General features: G+C 48.9%; 1 protein-coding gene across 2 annotated transcripts in view; it reads left to right on the plus strand.

The window, feature by feature from the left end:
- Positions 1-9,228: 9,228 nt before the first annotated feature.
- Positions 9,229-23,307, plus strand: part of LOC116975593 — a 101,376-nt gene continuing 87,297 nt past the window's right edge. For both annotated transcript variants that reach the window (XR_004412670.1, XM_033024895.1), the window contains exon 1: positions 9,229-9,439. The gene's annotated coding sequence lies outside the window, so the exon portion shown is untranslated. The remainder of the gene's footprint in view (positions 9,440-23,307) is intronic.

The raw sequence follows: 23,307 nt of genomic DNA on the forward strand, positions 1-23,307 counted from the left end.
TGTGAATTGGAGAGCGCGTGTAAGAAGGAACCACAAATCCTGCTTTAAACCGAAGATAGGCGCAAAATGCTGGAGTGACACAGCAGGTCAGGCAGCATCTCTGGATAGATAAGGAATGGGTGACGTTTCGGGTCGAGACCCTTCTTCCTGACTGATAAATGGTAGCGAATTGAGGAATGCAGTTGAACAGAGGGATCTAGGAATAACTGTGCACAGTTCCCTGAAGGTGGAATCTCATGTAGATAGGGTGGTAAAGAAAGCTTTTGGTGTGCTGGCCTTTATAAATCAGAACATTGAGTATAGAAGTTGGGATGTAATGTTAAAATTGTACAAGGCATTGGTGAGGCCAATTCTGGAGTATGGTGTACAATTTTGGTCGCCAAATTATAGGAAAGATGTCAACAAAATAGAGAGAGTACAGAGGAGATTTACTAGAATGTTGCCTGGGTTTCAGCACCTAAGTTACAGATAAAGGTTGAACAAGATAGGTCTTTATTCTTTGGAGATCAGAAGGTTAAGGGGGGACTTGATAGAGGTCTTTAAAATGATGAGAGGGATAGACAGAGTTGACGTGGATAAGCTTTTCCCATTGAGAGTAGGGAAGATTCAAACAAGAGGACATGATTTGAGAATGAAGGGACAGAAGTTTAGGGGTAACGGCATTCCCGGCAATGCAGAGAGATATAGAACAAATGAATGAAAGATATATAAAAAAAGTAACAATGATAAAGCAAACTATCCAAGTCAAGTCAAGTTTATTTGTCACATACACATACGAGATGTGCAGTGAAATGAAAGTGGCAATGCTCGCGGACTTTTGTGCAAAAGACAAACAACCAAACAAACTACAAACACAATCATAACACACATATCCTACAGGAAACCGGAGGGCATCCGTTCTCCTCTGCCCCTTGAGTTACAATAGAGTTGTATATATCGAGCTGAATAACAGCTGGGGTCCCTGTACATGGCTCCAGCTCATAGTGAGCACCTCTGACAGTAGCATCTCCTCATCACCACCCCACACACTGCAAAGAGATGGAGAACCAACTACCCTGTTATTGTGTCGCATTTGTGTTGCATTTCTCCGCAAGAAATGCAACACCTGTCCCTTCACCTCCCCCCTCGACTCCATTCAAGGTCCCAAGCAGTCGTTCCAGGTGCGACAAAGGTTCACCTGTATCTCCTCCAACCTCATCTACTGCATCCGCTGCTCTAGATGTCAGCTGATTTACATCGGTGAGACCAAGCGTAGGTTGGGCGACCGTTTCGCCGAACACCTCCGCTCAGTCCGCAATAACCTACCTGACCTCCCGGTGGCTCAGCACTTCAACTCCCCCTCCCATTCCCAATCCGACCTCTCTGTCCTGGGTCTCCTCCATTGCCAGAGTGAGCAACAGCGGAAATTGGAGGAACAGCACCTCATATTCCGTCTGGGGTCCTTGCGTCCCCTTGGCATCAACATTGAATTCTCCCAATTTGGCTAGCCCGTGCTGTCCCCTCCCCCCCTCCCCTTCCTTCACCCTCTAGCTGTCTCCTCCCATCCGCCCGCCCTCGGGCTCCTCCTCCTCCTCCCTTTGTCCTTCTTTCTTTCCCCACCCCCTATCAGTCTGAAGAAGGGTTTCGGCCCGAAACGTCGCCTATTTCCTTCGCTCCATAGATGCTGCTGCACCCGCTGAGTTCCTCCAGCAATTTTGTGTACCTTCGATATTCCAGCATCTGCAGTTCCCTTTTGAACACCCTGTTATCAGATCCCCATTATTAGATGCCCAGCTTAAGCCTAGACTAAAGTATTTTTTAAAAGTATAAAAGTATCCTTTATTGTCATTCAGACATTTCAGTCTGAACAAAATTGTATACCTTGCAGTCATAACATAGAACAGAATAACAAAACACACACAGTTTAACATCCACCACAGTGAGTTTACCAGGCACCTCCTCACTGTGATGGAAGGCAAAAGTCTTAAAGTCCTTGTCTCTTCCCTCCTTGTTCTCCCTCTGCATTGAGGCGATCCAGGCTTCCGATGTTGTGACCCCGCCGGGCGATGGTAATTCCCGCGGCTGAATCCGAGCTCCGCGAACGGGCCGGTTCAAACTCCGCGGCCCGGGGCGGTCGAAGCTGCCGCCCTCCAGTCCAGCGGACGAAGCTGTCGTTGCGGGAGCTGCGGAGAACCGGTCACCAACCCGGGACCTGCGAGCTCCCGACGTTGTCATCCACTGGGCCCGCGGCCGAGGCTCCCAAGACTAGGTTTTAATAAGCTCCGAAGAAGGGTCCTGACCCGAAAGGTCACCCATCCATTTTCTCCAGAGAGGCTGCCTGACCCGCTGAGCTAGTCAAGCGTGTTATGTCTGTCGATGACTACGTTTGTTGAGTTATGGAGGGGTGGAGGGGGGGGGGTTGATAGAACCTCACACAGTGACACTGAGCGGAGAGGATAATTGCAGAACAGCACTTCATATTAACATACGTTCAAACAAGTAAATGGCAAAATTTGCATTGACATCATAAGGTTTCAAAGAGTGAATCATATCTGAAATAAAAAGTGGAGACGCAGCCTTGATTTAAGGACCACTGGGTTTCTGTGATAAAGGAAATATCTGTATCCAGTTGAATTACTTTCTATGCCCCTAGGACATTTTAATACCTCGATTAAAAGAAAGAGAAATATTGATTAAATGTTATTCTTTTTCTCCTACCTGGAGTGATGCAAATATGTAGGAAGGATCTGTAGATGCTGGGTTAAACTGAAGATAGACACAAAAATCTGGAGTAACTCAGCGGGATAGGCAGCATCTCTGGAGAGAAGGAATGGGTGCCGTTTCGGGTCGAGACCCTTCTTCACACTTCTGAAGTCGAGTCCAGTCTGACAAAGGGTCTCAGCCTGAAACGTCACCAATTCCTTCTCTCCAGAGATACCGCCGGTCCCGCTGAGTTGCTCCGGCTTTTTATGTCTATCTGGAGTGATGCAAAGTTCATTTAGACAATAGGTGCAGGAGTAGGCCATTCGGCCCTTCGAGCCTGCACCGCCATTCAATGTGATCATGGCTGATCATCCAACTCAGTATCCTGTATCTTCCTTCTCTCCATACCCCCTGATCCCTTTAGCCACAAGGGCTACACCTAACTCCCACTTAAATATAGCCAATAAACTGGCCTCAACTACCTTCTGTGGCAGAGAATTCCAGAGATTCACCACTCTCTGTGTGGAAAATGTTTTTCTCATCTCGGTCCTAAAGGATTTCCCCCTTATCCTTAAACTGTGACCCCTTGTTCTGGACTTCCCCAACATCGGGAACGATCTTCCTGCATCTAGCCCGTCCAAACCCTTAAGAATGTTGTACGTTTCTATAAGATCCCCCCTCAATCTTCTAAATTCTAGCGAGTACAAGCCGAGTCTATCCAGTCTATCTTCATATGAAAGTCCTGCCATCCCAGGAATCAGTCTGGTGAACCTTCTCTGTACTCCCTCTATGGCAAGAATGTCTTTCCTCAGATTAGGAGACCAAAACTGTACGCAATACTCCAGGTGTGGTCTCACCAAGACCCTGTACAACTGCAGTAGAACCTCCCTGCCCCTATACTCAAATCCTTTTGCTATGAATGCTAACATACCATTCGCTTTCTTCACTGCCTGCTGCACCTGCATGCCTGCTTTCAATGACTGGTGTACCATGACACCCAGGTCTCGTTGCATCTCCCCTTTTCCTAATCGGCCACCATTCAGATACATAGGGGGGAAGCTCTGGAAGTCGCCGAGCTCGGCCCCGAAGACCTCAGAGCCGCTGGCGACGACGGATGCGAGGTGTGGGCCGGTCGGTGAATGACCGGGGTATTGCCGCGAGCGCCGGTTCCAGTGCACAGAGACGGTCGAGGAGGGGAGAGAGGCGTTGGTCGGCGCCTGTCGAGGGCGACGGAGGAGGTCCTGCAACAGCCTGGGGCTCGCCTGGATCTGCAGCTGCTCCAATAGACTAAGCCCGTGGACAGGACTTTGGACAGCTTGTAAATGGCACCAAAATATGGCGACTCGTGCATGTGTGAGTTATGTAGAAAGAATTTCACTGCCCAGAGCACACGTAACAACAAAGCACCATTGAGATGCTGCCTGACCCGCTGAGTTCCTCCAGCATTTTGTGCTTTGCTCAAGATTCCAGCATCTGCAGTTTTTTTTTGTCCCTCTGATTATTCTATCTGGCCAGGTCTCACCCTAGCTCAAGTAGAAAGTGGGATAAGATAGAACTAGTGTGAACAGGTGATCGAAGGTAAGTGTGGACTTGGTGGGCCCAAGGTATCTGTTTCCTTGCTGTATCTAATCTAAACTAAACCAAATTGAGCAAAACGATAAGTCGATGCAAACCAGAAACAAATGGCTCCTTTACATTTGCTGCCGAGTGAGATGGATGAATGGAGAGAGAGCGAGAGACGACTGCAGAAGGGTCCTGACCCGATACATCACCTACACATCTCTCAGTATCCTGTACCTGCCTTCTCTCCATACCCCTGATCCCTTTAGCCACAAGGGCCACATCTAATTCCCTCTTAAATATAGTCAATGAACTGGCCTCAACTACCTTCTGTGGCAGAGAATTCCACAGATTCACCACTCTCTGTGTGGAAAATGTTTTTCTCATCTCGGTCCTAAAAGATTTCCCCCTTATCCTTAAACTGTGACCCCTTGTTCTGGACTTCCCCAACATCGGGAACAATCTTCCTGCATCTAGCCTGTCCAACCCCTTAAGAATTTTGTAAGTTTCAATAAGAACCCCCCTCATTCTTCTAAATTCTAGTGAGTACAAGCCGAGTCTATCCAGTCTTTCTTCATATGAAAGTCCTGCCATCCCAGGAATCAGTCTGGTGAACCTTCTCTGTACTCCCTCTATGGCAAGAATGTCTTTCCTCAGATTAGGAGACCAAAACTGCACGCAATAATCCAGGTGTGGTCTCACCAAGACCCTGTACAACTGCAGTAGAACCTCCCTGCTCCTATACTCAAATCCCTGCTCCTGTACTTCTATAAGATCCCCCCTCAATCTTCTGGGCCGTATAGGTTTGCAGGTTAAATCGCTGTTGCAGGGTTGAAGAGCTCCTGGAGCGGGGCCTTACATCATCGCCCGGCGTGGCCTTAAATGTCCGCGGGACACTTACCATCGCCCGCCGGGGGCTTTGACTCTGACATCGGGAGGGGAATGGGGAGAGCAGGGGAGAGATAAGTCTTTGCCTTCCATCACAGCGAGGAGGAGATGCGCTGTGATGGATGTTTGTGTAAATTGTGTTGTGTCTTGATTCTTTTTCTTGTGTGTATGACTGTAGGAACAACATTTCGTTTGAACCTCAATGAGGTTCAAATGACAAATAAATTGTATTGTATTGTAAACCAAGCTCAACTAAACCTCATGATATTCACAGCTGCATGACATGAGAGTGGCACAGCACAAGAGGGCAGTACTGAGCAAAGATACTAGAGGAGCCTTTGGTACTGAGCATCCCATGGCTTGGTGACGATTGAACCATGAGTTTAAAGGCTGCAAGAGAGAGTAACTTAAGTATTTTTTAATCTTCAATGGTTCAATGATACTTTATTGTCTCCTATACCTACCTACAATGAAATTCAGTTCAGTAAAAATTAGTGTCTGAAGGGTGCCAACCCAAAACATCCCCTGTCCCCGTTCTCCAGAGATGCTGCCTGACCCGCTCAGTCCCTTCAACACTTTTTATGTCCTCTTTTCAGTAAAAATCATACTATACATGCGCATGATCATTCTTAAGTGCAAGAGTGTAGGGACAGTAGATTACTCTGAAGTAGCTAAAGTATCAGCATATACACACCAAATAGGCACAAAAGTGCTGGAGAAACTACATCAGTGGGCGACGCAGCATCTATGGAGTGAAGGAATAGGTGACGTTTTGGGTCGAGACCCTTCTTTAGACTGGGCCAGGGACATTTGATTGTGCACGCCGGGTTGATTGCATTCGTCGAAGCAGGGCGGACCCACGTGAAGGTTGCAATCTTCCACCCCATTAAACCAGACTAATCTAAACTAAGTATTCTATCAATGCTTCTGCCAGTTTAGAACATACAACAGTACAGTACAGGAATAGGCCCTTCGGCCCACAATGTCTGTGCTAAACATGATGCCAAGACCAACTCTTACCTGCCTGCACGCAATCCATGTTCCAAGATCATAAGTGATAGGAGCAGAATTAGGCCATTCTGCCCATCGAGTCTACTCCGTCATTCATTCATCTCTCCCTCCTAACCCGATTCTCCTGATTTGTCCCCATAACCCCTGACACCCGCACTAATCAGAGAGTGCCACTATCGTACCTGTCTCCTCCGCCAACACCCCTGGCTTCTTGTCCCAGGCACCCACTGTCCTCATCGACCAGAGATTGCTCTCTCTCTCCACAAATGCTGCCTGACCAGCTGAGCATCTCCAGCTGTTGTACTTCCCTCTCAGCTAGAGACTAGGGTTTTCCAACGAAGGTAGACGCAAAGTGCTGGAGTAACTCAGCCGGGACAGGCAGCATCTCTGAAGAGAAGGAATGGGTGAGGCCCTTCTTCAGACTGAGAGTCAGGGGAGAGGGGAGATACATAGATATGGAAGGGCACAAAGGGAATGTAAGGTGTGAAAAGGACAGATCAAAGCGGACGATGATCAAGGAAATGCAGAACGGTTCATTGTTGGCGGAGGGGAAGGTGACAACGAGGTGTACAATCAGTAAAATTAATCAGGAGGACAGTTAACTCGGGTGGGGAGAGACGGAGAGAGAGGGAAAGCAAAGTTTACTTGAAGTTAGAGAAATCAAAATTCGTGCCACTGGGATATAAGTTGCCCAAGCAAGATACGAGGTGCTGTTACTACAAACTGCTGAGTTACTCCAGCATCTTGTGTCTATCTTCGATGTAAACCAGCATCTGCAGTTCCTTCCTGCACATTTTGTCTGCTCCATCACAAAATATAGAAGTGAGCTTGACCGATTGACCAAATATATAACCATATAACAATTACAGCACGGAAACAGGCCATCTCGGCCCTTCTAGTCCGACCCGAACACTTACTCTCACCTAGTCCCATCTACCTGCACTCAGACCATAACCCTCCATTCCTTTCCCGTCCATATACCTATCCAATTTATTTTTAAATGATAAAATCGAACCTGCCTCCACCACTTCCACTGGAAGCTCATTCCACACAGCTACCACTCTCTGAGTAAACAAGTTCCCCCTCATGTTACCCCTAAACTTTTGTCCCTTAATTCTCAAATGCTGCCAGCGCAACAGGCTGGCTCTCAATATCAGTAAAACCAATGAACTGATTGTGGACTTTGGAAGAGGAAAGATGAGGACCCACAATCCTGTCCCGGGTGAGAGGGCCTGAAACATCGAGCTGTCCGTAGCGGCGACTGCGGAGGTTTCAAAGGCCCCGACCACAGGTGAACAAAGAGGAAGATGACTGAACTTTAGTGCCTTCCCTCACAGTGGGGGACATTGATTCCACCGTGTGGTGGAGGCTCATGTTAAATTCTATCGTGTGTTGTGTTATTTTCATTTGTATGGCTGTACGGTAACTCAAATCTCACTGTATCAATTGGTGCATGTGACAATAAATGTGGACTTGAACTTGTTTATATCAATGGTGGATATGATGGTGAGTTTGACGATGGTGGAGAGAGTCAAAAGTTTCGAATTCCTGGGCGTGCATATTTCCGAAGATCTTTCCTGGTCCCAGAACACTGATGCAATTATAAAGAAAGTACATCGGAGCCTCGACTTCCTGAGAAGATTACGGAGATTCGGTTTGTCAGAGAGGATTCTCTTGAAATTCCACAGGTGTACTTCTACAGTAGAGAGCATGCTGACCGGTTGCATCATGGCCTGGTTCGGCACCTTGATCGCCCAGGAGCGGAAAAGACTGTAAAAAGTTGTCACCACTGCCCAGTTCATCACTGGCTCTGACCTCCCCACCATCTCAGGGATTTATCGCAGTCGCTGCCTCAAAAAGACCACACCATCCTGGCCACACACTTGAAAATTGAAATTGAATTGAAAGAGAGACAGTGAAAGAGAGAGGGAGACAAGCGAGAGAGAGGGAGGCAGAGGGGAGAGACAGGCAGGGATAGAGAGAGATTTAACGAGATAACTGAGAGAGACAGAGAGAGAGAAACATAGAAACATAGAAAATAGATGCAGGAGTAGGTCATTCGGCCCTTCGAGCCTGCACCGCCATTCAATATGATCATGGCTGATCATCCAACTCAGTATCCTGTACCTGCCTTCTCTCCTTACCCCCTGATCCCTTTAGCCACAAGGGCCACATCTAACTCCCTCTTAAATATAGCCAATGAACTGGCCTCAACTACCTTCTGTGGCAGAGAGTTTCCCATAACAAGAGAGAACGAGGGAACAGACAGAGGGAGGAGACAGACTGAGAGGGGGAGACCAACGTGTGTCAATTAAAAAATAAACACTTCTCCAATCGGCGGGGCAGACTGTGCGGGAGGTGCTCTCGTTAATCACCAGCCCAGTGTGTGGGCTGCGAGGATGCAGCTTGTGTCTCAGGGAGAGATGTCTCGCCGCCGGGCGCCTTTGTGAAGCCACACAAAACGAGAATCGCTCTCTTTCTCTCCTACTCGCGTTGCACAGACGCCCCTGGATCGAGCAGCGGCGCCGCTGTCCAGCACCAAAGCCCGGGCACTTGCTGCTGCTGCTGCTGTTACTGCTACTGCTGCTGCTGCTGCTGCTGTTATTGCTACTTCTACTGCTGCTGTTACTGCCGCTCCCCGGGCGCTGCTCCTCTCTCTGCCCCGTTGTTGCTTGGAGACGTCTTAGGTTGTCACTTAGGTTGTGGACAGAGAGACACAGGGAGAGGGAGAGGGAGGGTGTTTGCAGCGTCGGAAGGTGCTGGTGGTGGAGACAGACAAAGAGAGAGGGAGGGAGAAAGAGAGAGAAAGAAAGGGGGAGAGAGGTGAGAAGGGGGAGAGATAGACAGGGAGGGTGAGAGAGAGGTGGGGGGGGGGGGGAAAGGGGAGGAGAGAAGGGAGAGGAGAGAGTGAGAGGGGAGAGGAGGGGAACAGAGAGTGAGAGGGGAGAGAAGGGGACAGAGAGTGAGAGGGGGAGAGAACGAGGGGGAGGGGAGAGAAGGGGACAGAGAGAAGGAGAGAGAGGGGACAGAGAGAGAAGGGAGAGAGAGGGGGGGTGAGAAGGGGAGGGAGAAGGGGAGGGGGAGAGAGAGAAGGGGAGGGAGGGGAGCTAGCTGTCGCTGGAACTGACACAGACCGTTGCTTTCCATTCGAAGCAAGGATTCCGAGGCACTCACACACACACACACATATATATATATATATATACACCTCTGGATTTATTTTCCTGTGCTGGCGAGAACAGAACAAAGCGGCTGCTGCTGGCTGGCTGTGGGAAGAAGCGGATCCCATCACTTGGAGGTAAGACCCATGGGCTTTCCTTGCACCTTGTCCCCGTCCCCCCCCCCCCTCGCTGCGCCGCCGGGTTGAGGCAGAGACGACCCCCGGGCCCGCAAAACACCAGCGTCTTATTTAACACCAGACCTGCCGGCGCAGGAAACAAAGGCGCTCAAAGCCTCCAGCAGTGGGGAAAGGGATAAGATTCACTTGTGTCTGTCCAGCGTGACCCATTCCTCATCTCTTAGAGTTCATGAGACAGCGTTTCGAGCATGTTGTGGCGTGTGTTTTATTGTGGATGCAGACGTGGGCACACGTTCAACATTGACGTGTGAATGACTATGTATTTGCCCGCAACATCTTCACTTTATGGATTATTATATCGGTCTTGTACAAGTTGTGTGTGTGTGTGTGTGTGTGTGTGTGTGTGTGTGTGTACGCGCGTGTGTGTGTGTGTACGCGCGTGTGTGTGTGTGTGTGTACGCGCGTGTGTGTGTGTGTGTACGCGCGTGTGTGTGTGTGTGTGTGTACGCGCGCGTGTGTGTGTGTGTGTACGTGTGAGAGACTCCGAGAGGCTTTTACACAAACATATGCTGCATCTGTGCATTTTGTGTGTCTGTCTGTATGTATGTGTCTGTCTATGTGTGTGTGTGTCTACATGTGTCTGTCTATATATGTGTGACTGTGTGTGTGTATGTCTATATGTGTGTGTGTGTGTGTCTGTCTATATATGTGTGACTGTGTGTATGTCTATGTGTGTGCGTCTGTCCGTGTGTGTCTATACGTGTATGTGTGTGACTGTGCGTGTGTTTGTGTCTATATGCGTGTGCCTGTCTGCATATGTGTGTATGTCTGTCTGTGTCAGTGTGTGTGTATGCATATGTGTCTGTCTGCATGTGTGTGCATCAGTGTGTGTGTGTGTGTCCGTCTATATATATATATGTGTGTGTGTGCGTGTGCCTGTGAGTCAGTGTGTGTGTGTCAATGTGTATGTGTCTCTATGTGTATATGTGTCTGTGTGCATCAGTGTGTGTGTGTGTGCCTGTGAGAGTGTGTGTATGTGTCTGTGTGTGTGCATCAGTGTGTGCGTCTGTGTCTGTGTGTGTGTGTGTCTGTGTGCATCAGTGTGTGTGTGTGTGTGCATCAGTCCGTGTGTGTGTGCATCAGTGTGTGCGTCTGTGTCTGTGTGTGTGTGTGTCTGTGTGCATCAGTGTGTGTGTGTGTGTGCATCTGTCCGTGTGTGTGTGTGCATCAGTGTGTGCATCTGTCCGTGTGTGTGTGTGTGTCTGTCCATGTGTGTGTGTCTGTCCGTGTGTGTATGTCTGTCTGTGTGTGTGTGTGTGTGTGTGTGTGTGTGTCTGTCCGTGTGTGTGTGTCTGTCTGTCTGTCTGTCCGTGTGTGTGTGTGTGTGTGTGTCTGTCCGTGTGTGTGTGTGTGTGTGTCTGTCCGTGTGTGTGTGTGTGTCTGTCCGTGTGTGTGTGTGTGTCTGTCCGTGTGTGTGTGTGTGTGTGTGTGTGTGTGTGTGTGTGTGTGATGTCGTGCATCACTTGATTACCTCCCCGCTCTGTAATGCGTCTATTGTCTTGGATTCGCTCATCTCCGCTTCTTCAAAGCCGAGGCAGTGTAGGAAGTTCAGGCAGAGGTGTGTGTCCTAAAAAAATAATGAGAAGGTCTTCTAATTTTCTTGCCTTGCCCCTCCACTCACCCACCCATCTAATCCCAACAACCTCCAGTCATGCCTGCACCTTGGCAGTCACCATCAAAAAGTTATCCCTGTGGCCAGCAGCAAACTCAAGGACCAGCCTCACCCCAGTCACTCCCTCTTCTCCCCTCTCCCATCAGGCAAGAGCTACAGTAGTGTGAAAACACACACCTCCAGATTTAGGAACAGTTTCTTCCGAACATAGACTCGATGAGAGGAATAGATCAGATAGACTCACAAAGTATCTTGCCCTGAGCAGGTGAATCGAGGACTAGAGGACAGAAAATAGAAAATAGGTGCAGGAGTAGGCCATTCGGCCCTTCGAACCAGCACCGCATTCAATATGATCATGGCTGATCATCCCCAATCAGTACTCAGTTCCTGCTTTCTCCCCATATCCCTTGATTCTCTTAGCACTAAGAGCTACATTTAAGCCCCTCTTGAATATACCCAGTGAATCGGCCTCCACTGCCTTCTGTGACAGAGAATTCCACAGATTCACAAATCTCTGGGTGAAAACATTTTTCCTCATCTCAGTCCTAAATGGCCGACCCCTTATACTTGATCTGTGACCCCTGGCTCTGGACTCCCCCAACATGGGAAACATTTTTCCTGCATAGGTTTAAGGTGAAGGGGAAAAGATTTGATAGGAATCTGAGGGGTAACTTTTTCACTCGGAGGGTGGTGGGTGCATGGAACGAGCTTCCAAGGGAGGTAGGGACTTTCCCAACATTTAAGAAATAGTTAGACAGGTACATGGATAGGATAGGTATAGAAACATAGAAAATAGGTGCAGGAGTAGGCCATTCGGCCCTTCGAGCCTGCACCGCCATTCAATATGATCATGGCTGATCATCCAACTCAGTATCCTGTACCTGTCTTCTCTCCATACCCCCTGATCCCTTTAGCCACAAGGGTCACATCTAACTCCCTCTTAAATATAGCCAATGAACTGGCCTCAACTACTTTCTGTGGCAGAGAATTCCACAGATTCACCACTCTCTGTGTGAAAAAAAATGTTCTCATCTCAGTCCAAAAAGACTTCCCCCTTATCCTTAAACTGTGACCCCTTGTTCTGGACTTCCCCAACATCGGGAACAATCTTCTTGCATCTAGCCTGTCCAACCCCTCATGTTTGGAGGAACATGGACCAAACGTGGGCAGGTGGGACTAGTGTCGCTGGGACATGTTGGTCGGTGTGGGCAAGTTGGGCCGAAGGGCCTGTTTCCACACTGTATCGCTCTGTGACTCTAAAATGTTGGAGTAACTCAGCGGGTCAGGCAGCATCTCTGGAGAGAGGGAAGGGGTGATGTTTTGGGTCGAGACCCTCGTCAATCTTTGGGGTAAAGCAGCATCTGCTGTTCCTTCCGACACCGTTTCTTCCCAGCTGATATCAGCAACTGGACCGTCCTCTCACCAACTAGAGAGCGGTCCTGACCTTAAGCTGTTGCACAGGCTAGATGCAGGAAGATTGTTCCCAATGTTGGGGAAGTCCAGAACAAGGGGTCACAGTTTAAGGATAAGGGGGAAGTCTTTTAGGACCGAGATGAGAAAAACATTTTTCATACAGAGAGTGGTGAATCTGCGGAATTCTCTGCCACAGAAGGTAGTTGAGGCCAGTTCATTGGCTATATTTAAGAGGGAGTTAGATGTGGCCCTTGTGGCTAAAGGGATCAGGGGGTATGGAGAGAAGGCAGGTACAGGATACTGAGTTGGATGATCAGCCATGATCACATTGAATGGCGGTGCAGGCTCGAAGGGCCGAATGGCCTCTACTCCTGCACCTATTTTCTCTGTTTCTATGACCTACCATCTACCTCATTGGTGACCCTCGGACTATCTTTAATCGGACTTTACTGGACTTTATCTTGCACTGAACGTTATTCCCTGTATCCTGTATCTGTACACTGGCTGGAGAACATGCAATAGAAAGGCTTTACACTATACCGCAGTCCATGTGGCAGTTATGAACTAAACTAATGGCGGGCCGCACAGTGTCGCAGCGGGTAGAGTCGCTGCCTCACGGCGTCAATAGACAATAGGTGCAGGAATAGGCCATTCGGCCCTTCAGGCCAGCACCACCATTCAATGTGATCTTGGCTGATCATCCACAATCAGTACCCCGTTCCTGCCTTCTCCCCATATCCGCTATCTTCAAGAGCTCTCTCTTGAAAGTATCCAGAGAACCGGCCTCCACCGCCTTCTGAGGCAGAGAATTCCACAGACTCACAACTCTCTGGGTGGAAAAAGTGTTTCCTCATCTCCATTCTAAATGGCTTACCCCTTATTCTGAAACTGTGGCCCCTGGTTCTGGACTCCCCCAACATCGGGAACATGGTTCCTGCCTCTAGCGTGTCCAAACCCTTAATAATCTTATATGTTTCAATAAGATGCCTCTCATCCTTCTAAACTCCAGAGTGTACAAGCCCAGCTGCTCCATTCTCTCAGCATATGACAGTCCCGCCATCCCGGGAATTAACCTGGTGAACCCTCGCTGCAGTCCCTCAACAGCAAGAATATCCTTCCTCGCTGTTGGAAACTGGGTTTGATCCTGACTACGGATGCTTACCTGTACGGAGTTTGCACATTCTGCCCATGGCCTGTGTGGGTTTTCATATAACATGGTGCCCACTATCCAGCTGTTGACCCTTGTCTAGAATAGACTGAAGAGGACTTATTGGGGGAGGCTCCCCACCCCCAGCTCCCGGCTAATACGGGACAGTTGGCAACCCTACCGTCAATATTGTGGGTCCCATCTGCATCCCACCACCACGAGTCCCTCTTGCTCCCCCCACGTCGGGCCCCTCCCCTTTGTTCTTCCTGACCTCAGACCTCGTGTTCCACATCCCTCCTCGTTCTTGGCCAATGCCGGAGGCACGGGCCCGAGTTTGGATTCCGCGCTGTGTGTGGGTAGGGCCTACCTGTGGTCCCGGTCGGTCCTCCGTCAACGTGGCAGCATCGAGCCGACCCTGCAAGATTACAATCGGGCCGTCCACAGTTGTACAGGTGCATGAGACATGGGAATAACGTTTAGCGCAAGGTAAAGTCAGTAAAGTCCGATCAAAGATAGCCCGAGGCTCTCCAACGATGCCTAGGGTAGTTCGGCACCGCTCTCTGGTTGTGGTAGGATGGTTCAGTTGCCTGATAACAGCTGGGAAGAAACAGCCCCTGAATCTGGAGGTGAGTGTTTTCATGCATCTGTACCTCTTGCCCGAGGGGAGAGGGGAGAGGAGGGAATATTCATTTGTGTGACTGGCCCTTAATTATGCTGCTGGCCTTGCCGAGGCAGCGTGGGGTGTAGATGGAGTCAATGGCAGAGTGCCGGTGTAACTCAGCGGGTCAGACAGTGTCTCTGGAGAAAAGGAATAGGTGACGGATTGAAACCCTTCGTCAATGCAAGGGAGGTTGGTTTATGCGATGGTCCTCCACAACTCTGTGTGTTTTTTTTAATCAAAAATATTTATTCAAATATTAAAATAGTATTTACAACACAATAAAACGAAAACAGAACCCACCACCGTAATACAAGACACACAAATATACTAAGTAAACTATTAACCAACTAGATTGCAATACATGCAGTTGAACAGAGGGATCTAGGAATAACTGTGCATAGTTCCCTGAAGGTGGAATCTCATGCAGATAGGGTGGTAAAGAAAGCTTTTGGTGTGCTGGCCTTTATAAATCAGAGCATTGAGTATAGAAGTTGGGATGTAATGTTAAAATTGTACAAGGCATTGGTGAGGCCAATTCTGGAGTATGGTGTACAATTCTGGTCGCCTAATTATAGGAAAGATGTCAACAAAATGGAGAGAGTACAGAGGAGATTTACTAGAATGTTGCCTGGGTTTCAGCACCTAAGTTACAGAGAAAGGTTGAACAAGATAGGTCTTTATTCTTTGAGGGGGAACTTCTTTACTCAGAGAGTGGTAGCTGTGTGGAATGAGCTTCCAGTGGAAGTGGTGGAGGCAGGTTCGATTTTATCATTAAAAAATAAATTGGATAGGTATATGGACGGGAAAGGAATGGAGGGTTATGGTCTGAGTGCAGGTAGATGGGACTAGGTGAGAGTAAGTGTTCGGCACGGACTAGAAGGGCCGAGATGGCCTGTTTCCGTGCTGTAATTGTTATATGGTTATATGTTCAGGATACATTCAACCCCCGCGGACCCGGAAACCCCCCAGGGTGCCCGTGGACAGGGCGTAGTCCCTCTCTAACACCACCTGGGGGTGGACGTATCCCCGGACAAGGGGCAGAGCCCTCCACCGCCTGGTGCCGTGATTGGCGGATGGCCCAGCTTGGCCAGGCCCAGGAGCAGCAACTCACCCAGGACATCCTCAGCCCCACCCTCTTCCCTAACGCACAGGATGTACGAAGATGAGGACGGTGGGCGTGAAGTGCAGGCAGATGGCAAGGAGAAGCCGCTTTAGATATTGGAGCCATTCTCTGCGTGTCGGCATGGTTGGCGTGGACAGGTTGAGATGAAGGGCCTGTTTCCCCGACGCTTTGACTATCGATACACAGGGCTCCAGTGGGAGATGTGGGAGAGTGTGGTGAGCTGGAATAGGAGCAGAGCCACGAGGGACCAGCTTCTCTGCCTTTCATAGCAAAAGGATTTGAGTATAGGAGCAGGGAGGTTCTACTGCAGTTGTACAGGGTCTTGGTGAGACCACACCTGGAGTATTGCGTACAGTTTTGGTCTCCTAATCTGAGGAAAGACATTCTTGCCATAGAGGGAGTACAGAGAAGGTTCACCAGACTGATTCCTGGGATGGCAGGACTTTCATATGAAGAAAGACTGGATAGACTCGGCTTGTACTCGCTAGAATTTAGAAGATTGAGGGGGGATCTTATAGAAACTTACAAAATTCTTAAGGGGTTGGACAGGCTAGATGCAGGGAAGATTGTTCCCGATGTTGGGGAAGTCCAGAACAAGGGGTCACAGTTTAAGGATAAGGGGGAAGTCTTTTAGGACTGAGATGAGAAAATCATTTTTTAACCAGAGAGTGGTGAATCTGTGGAATTCTCTGCCACAGAAAGTAGTTGAGGCCACAGTTCATTGGCTATATTTAAGAGGGAGTTAGATGCGGCCCTTGTGGCTAAAGGGATCAGGGGGTATGGAGAGAAGGCAGGTATGGGATACTGAGTTGGATGATCAGCCATGATCATATTGAATGGCGGTGCAGGCTCGAAGGGCCGAATGGCCTACTCCTGCACCTATTGTCTATGTTTCTATGTTTCTATGTCTGCCACCCTGTGGCAACAAACGGTGGCGGCACGGTGGCGCAGCGCCAGAGTTGCTGCCCTACAGCGCTGGCAGCGCCAAAGACCCGGGTTCGATCCCGACCACAGTTGCTGTACGGTTGTACGTTCTCCCCGTGCGTGACCTGCGTGGGTTTTCTACGAGATCATCGGTTTCCTCCCACACTCCAAAGACGTACAGATATGCAGATTAATTGGCTTGGTATAATTCTAAACTGCCCCTAGTGTGAGTAGGATAGTGTTAATGTGCGGGGATTGCTGGTCGGTGCGGACTCGGTTGGCTGAAGGGTCTGTTTCCGCGCTGTATCTTTGAACTGAACTAAAGAAAAGGCGCTGAGAGAGTGAATCCATTCATCTGAGCAACAGCATTTAACTATTCTAATCTCATTAATTCCTCCACAAAGCTGATTGCTGTGGTAAATAAAGGGGGATGATCAATGCTTGTGGCTGATGAAGGATTTATCGATTAACTTCTTATTCTCCAAAGATAACATTATTGCCAGTCTGAAGAAGGATCCTGAGGTGAAACATCACAATAGACAATAGGTGCAGGAGTAGGCCATTCGGCCCTTCGTGACAGCATCGCCGTTCAATGTGATCATCCACATTCAGTACCCCGTTCCTGCCTTCTCCCCGTATCCCTTAACTCCACTATCTTTAACAGCTCTCTCTTGAACGCATCCAGAGAATCGGCCTCCACCGCCCTCTGAGGCAGAGAATTCCACTAATTCACAACACTGTGTGAAAAAGTTTCTCCTCATCTCCGTTCTAAATGGCTTACACCTGATTCTTAAACCTCTTCACCTATCCATGTTCTCCAAAAAGATGCTGCTGGACCCGTTGAGTTACACCAGCATTTTGTGCCTTTTATTTTGTATTTCATCATCTGCAACTCCTGTTTCTCTGGTCAACTAATTCATTGTTACTCCAGCACTTTGTATCTTTCTTGGTACATCAGCACCTGCGGTTCCTGGTGTCTGCGTGGCACCAAAGCCAAAAGGTTCAAACACTTTCATTCCCTATCCCCTCCCTTTCAGTCTGAAAAGGGTCTCGACCCAAAACGCCACCCATCCCTTCTCTCCAGCGATGCTGCATGTCCTGCTGAGTTACTCCAGCATTGTATGTCTATCTTCGGGGAAGAGTTTAGGCCAGGCTCTGGATTTAGGGAAGCGTCTGGGTCTTTTTTGTACTTCTAGGAGCAGAATTAGGCCATTCGGAAGTGGCGGCGCTGTTAACAGCTGCGGCTCGCCTGCAGTCCGTCTGTCTTTACTTTTTTCTGTTTTTTTTTTTTGTCTTGTTTTGGTTAAGTTTTAGTTTGTTGGGTTGTGTTAGAGGGGGGGTGAAACATGTTCTCTGTCTCTTCCTTCGGGGGAATGCGACTTTTTCGTGTCGTATCCCCCTTCTCTGCCTCCGTCTGCGCTGAGGCCTAATGGCAGAGCTGGCGGCCTCCAGCCTGCGACCGACCCCGAGGCTCCGGAGGCAGAGCCAGCCAGGACTTACCAACGAGAGGCTGGCCGCCTTCGGGGCTAAGGCAGCGGTGGCCCGACTTGCTGGTGCGGCGTTCTGGCTTTCGGCGGCGGCCTGGAGCTGATGCAGCGGGGCTCGGAGCTGAGACTGCGGGACCCGGAGCTGGGGCAGCAGCCTGGAGCTGGGGCGGCTGCCCGGAGCGGAGACTGCGGGACCCGGAGCTGGGGCAGCGGCCTGGAGCTGGGGCGGCGGCCAGGAGCTGGGGCAGCGGCCCGGAGCGGAGTCTGCGGGACCCGGAGCGGAGACTGCGGGATCCGGAGCGGAGACTGCGGGACCTGGAGCTGGGGCGGCGGCCTGGAGCTGATGCTGTGGCGGGCCGTCTCGGACCGGAGACGGCGTTCCAGCTTTCGGCGGCGGCGACAACACCACGGATGTCCGCTGGACTGGAGAGCGGCATCCTCGGCCTGGATCGATCGCCTCAGCGCAGAGGGAGAACAAGGAGGGAAGAGACGGAGACTAAGACTTTGCCTCCATCACAGTGAGGATGTGCTTGGTGAACTCACTGTGGTGGATGTTTAATTTGTGTTTATTGTATGTTTTGTTATTATTGATTCTGTGTATGACTGCAGGCGACATAATTTCGTTCAGACCGAAAGGTCTGAATGAGAATAAAGGATCTATCTATCTATCAAAGTCTACTCCGCCATTTAATAATATAGAGGGTGGTGAATCTGTGGATTTCTTTGCCACAGACGGCTGTGGAGGCCAAGTCATTGGGTATATTTAAATTAGGGATTGACAGGCATCTTGATTAGTACAGGCATCAAAGGTTACATAGAAACATAGAAAATAGGTGCAGGAGGAGGCCATTCGGCCCTTCGAGCAAGCACTGCCATTCAATATGATCATGGCTGATCGTCCCCTATCAATAACCCGTGCCTGCCTTCTCCCCATATCCCTTGACTCCACTAGCCCCTAGAGCTCTATCTAACTCTCTCTTAAATCCATCCAGTGACTTGGCCTCCACTGCCCTCTGTGGCAGGGAATTCCACAAATTCACAACTCTCTGGGTGAAAAAGTTTTTTCTCACCTCAGTCTTAAATGACCTCCCCTTTATTCTAAGACTGTGGCCCCCTGGTTCTGGACTCGCCCAACATTGGGAACATCTTTCCTGCATCTAGCTTGTCCAGTCCTTTTATAATTTTATATGTTTCTATAAGACCGCCCCCTCATCCTTCAAAACTCCAGTGAATACAAGCCTAGTCTTTTCAATCTTTCCTCATATGACAGTCCCGCCATCCCAGGGATCAATCTCGTGAACCTACGCTGCACTGCCTCAATCACAAGGATGTCCTTCCTCAAATTAGGAGACCAAAACTGTACACAATACTCTAGATGTGGTCTCACCAGAGCCCTATACAACTGCAGAAGAACCTCTTTAGTACAGGCATCAAAGGTTACGGGAGGAAAGCAGGAGAATGGGGTTGAGAGGAAAAAATAGATCAGCCATGGTGGAGTAGACTTAATGGGGCAAAAGGCCTAACTCCGCTCTTATGAGGTACGGTCTTATGGAACTGGGTAAGGATCTGGATTAGGGTCTGAGAAGGGGGAAGGGGGTGTTGCTGTGGGATCCAGAGACATTTGTTGAGTTTTGGTGGGGGGGGGGGGATTTCCAATGGTTTCACCTCGCGGGGCATTGAAAGAGCTCTTGTGTTGCCGCACACAGCAGGAGAGAGATCGCCCCTGAGTCGAGCTTGCCAGGTTTGCTAGATTACACTGCTTTACACCAACTGAATTTCAATGATGTTATTGATCCAGAGAGAAAGCTAAAGTCAGTGACATCAGCTCCGCGGTTCCCAGAAAGTCTCTCAGAGAGATACCGAGAAATCAGCGTGCGTGGAAGTAGCGAAGAGTGCGGATTATGGAGCTGCCAGAAATAGATTGGAGTCGCATAAATTATGTCGTTAGGTGTCATCTCGCAATAAACAAGTTAATTAAGGGCCCTGTTGGAGATGATAATACATGAGCCTCGCAGCACCGGGCCTTGAGTGGATGAACCCACACACCCCACTGTGGTATCACCACTTGAATTGAATTGTAAGATACAGGCCCTTCGGCCCACCTGAGCCCATGCTGACCCGTTCGCACTACTTCCATGTGATCCCACTTCCACACCCTCTCATATAACAATGACAGCACGGAAACAGGCCATCTCGCCCCTTCTAGTCCGTGCCGAACACTTACTCTCACCTAGTCCCGTCTACCTGCACTCAGACCATAACCCTCCATTCCTTTCCCGTCCATATACCCATCCAATTTATTTTTAAATGATAAAATCGAACCTGCCTCCACCACTTCCACTGGAAGCTCGTTCCACACAGCTACCACTCTCTGAGTAAAGAAGTTCCCCCTCATGTTACCCCTAAACTTTTGTCCCTAAATTATCAAATCTTGTTCAAGTTCAAGTGAGTTTATTGTCATGTGTCCCTGTATAGGACAATGAAATTCTTGCTTTGCTTAAGCACACAGAAAGTAGTAGGCATTTACTACAAAACAGATAAATGTGTCCATATGTTTGAATCTTCCCTACTCTCAACGGGAAAAGCTTATCCACGTCAACTCTGTCTATCCCTCTCATCATTTTAAAGACCTCTATCAAGTCCCCCCTTAACCTTCTGCGCTCCAAAGAATAAAGACCTATCTTGTTCAACCTTTCTCTGTAACTTAGGTGCTGAAACCCAGGCCACATTCCAGTAAATCTCCTCTGTACTCTCTCTATTTTGTTGACATCTTTCCTATAATTTGGCGACCAGAATTGTACACCATACTCCAGAATTGGCCTCACCAATGCCTTGTACAATTTTAACATTACATCCCAACTTCTTTACTCAATGCTCTGATTTATAAAGGCCAGCACACCAAAAGCTTTCTTTACCACCCTATCTACATGAGATTCCACCTTCAGGGAACTATGCACAGTTATTCCTAGATCCCTCTGTTCAACTGCATTCCTCAATTCGCTACCATTTACCATGTACGTCCTATTTTGATTTGTCCTGCCAAGATGTAGCACCTCACACTTATCAGCATTAAACTCTATCTGCCATCTTTCAGCCCACTCTTCCAAATGGCCTAAATCTCTCTGTAGACTTTGAAAATCTACTTCATTATCCACAACAACACGAATCTTAGTATCATCTGCATACTTACTAATCCAATTTACCACACCATCATCCAGATCAATTTACACAGGGTCGATTCATCTACAAACCGGCGCGACTCTGGGACGTGGGAGGAAACCGGAGCATCCGGAAGAAACCCACAGGGTCGCGGGGAGAACGTGCAAACTCCGCACAGAGACAGCACCCAAGGTCAGGATCGAACCCGGTTTTCTGGCGCTGTGAGGCAGCAGCATAGTTTAGTTTTAGAGACGCAGCGTCGAAAGCAGGGCCTTCGACCCACCGAGTAAAAGCGAAACCATCGATTCATGTTATCCCATCCCGCATTCTACGCACTCGGGGCCATTTACAGAAGCCAATTAACCTGCAAACCTGCTCGTCCATGGAGCGTGGGAGGAAACCGGAGCACCCGGAGAAAACCCACGCGGTCACAGGGAGAACGTGCAAACTCCGTACAGACAGCACCCGTAGTCAGGATCAAACCTTGGTCACTGGCGCTGTGAGGCAGCAACTCTACCGCTGATCCACATCTTCCAAACCGCTCCTTATCCATGTACCTTTTTAATGCTAAGTGTGTGTATGCAGTAATGGCCATGCATTGATCTTGGCTTCTGATGCTTAAAACTGTTGGCTCCAGTGAAGAGAAGGGGCATAGATTTTATCGGTAGAAAAATGTCTTCAAAATGTTGCTGGAAAAAACAATTTTCGCATCAAGTGGTGTGGACCTGGAACTCGTGATCTTAAAGGAGAAGAGGCAGGAATAAACGCATATCTACACGTGGACTTAACGCATAGACCACGGGGACCACGGGACCCTAGGAACTGCAGATGCTGAGATTTTTAGCAAAACATAAAGTGCTGGAGTAACTCATCCGGTCGGGCAGCATCTCTGGAGGAAGCGGACAGGCGATGTTACAAGTCAGGACCCTGCTTCAGACTGAATGTGGTGAGGGAGAGAAAGCCAGGTAAAGAGAGGTGGGGGTTGGGCAAAGCTTGGGTTGCGATGGGTGGATACAGGTGAGGGGGGGAGAGGGGGTTGACCGGTGGTGAGAATTCTCTGCCACAGAAGGTAGTTGAGGCCAGTTCATTGGCAATATTTAAGAGGGAGTTAGATGTGGACCTTGTGGCTAAAGGGATCAGGGGGTATGGAGAGAAGGCAGGTACAGGATACTGAGTTGGATGATCAGCCATGATCATATTGAATGGCGGTGCAGGCTCGAAGGGCCGAATGGCCTACTCCTGCACCTATTTTCTGTTTCTATGTTTCTATGGTAGATGGTAAGTGAAAAAGGCAAGAAATAGAGTCATAGACTGATACATCGTGTCAGAAGGAAACAGGCCCTTCGGCCCAACTCGCCCACACTGGCCAACATGGCCCACCTACACTAGTCCCACCTGCCTGCGTTTGGTCCATATCCCTCCAAACCTGTCCAATCCATGTACCTGTCTAACTGTTTCTTAAACGTTGGGATAGTCCCAGCCTCAACTATCTCCTCCGGCAGCTCATTCCATACACCCACCACCCTCTGCGTGAAAAAGTTACCCCTCGGGTTCCTATTGAATCTTTCCCCCCTTCACCTTAAACCTATGTCCTCTGGTCCTCGATTTCCACTACTCTGGGCAAGAGACTCTGTGCATCCACCCAATCTATTCCTCTCATGATTTTGTAAATTAGAGAAAAGGGTGTCTGATAAGGAGCGAGGGAGGAGTGAAATGTGAAGCTGGCGGGAGGGATTTAGTTTTGTTGAATGTCCATGCCCTAGGTACAGTGAGAAGCTTTTACATTGCATGCTATCCAGTCTGCGGAAAGACTATTCATGATTACAATCGAGCTGTCCAGTGTATAGATACAGGACAAAGGGAATAATCTTTAAGTTGGAATTTCATGTACATAGGGTGGTAAAGAAAGCTTTTGGTGTGCTGGCCTTTATAAATCAGAGTATTGAGTATAGAAGTTGGGATGTAATGTTAAAATTGTACAAGGCATTGGTGAGGCCAATTCTGGAGTATGGTGTACAATTCTGGTCGCCAAATTATAGGAAAGATGTCAACAAAATAGAGAGAGTACAGAGGAGATTTACTAGAATGTTGCCTGGGTTTCAGCACCTAAGTTACAGAGAAAGGTTGAACAAGTTAGGTCTTTATTCTTTGGAACGCAGAAGGTTAAGGGGGGACTTGATAGAGGTCTTTAAAATTATGAGAGGGATAGACAGAGTTGACATGGATAAGTTTTTCCATTGAGAGTAGGGAAGATTCAAACAAGAGGACATGATTTGAGAATT

Source organism: Amblyraja radiata, chromosome 7 (assembly GCF_010909765.2).
Source record: "Amblyraja radiata isolate CabotCenter1 chromosome 7, sAmbRad1.1.pri, whole genome shotgun sequence".
NCBI classification, from domain to species: Eukaryota; Metazoa; Chordata; class Chondrichthyes; order Rajiformes; family Rajidae; genus Amblyraja; species Amblyraja radiata.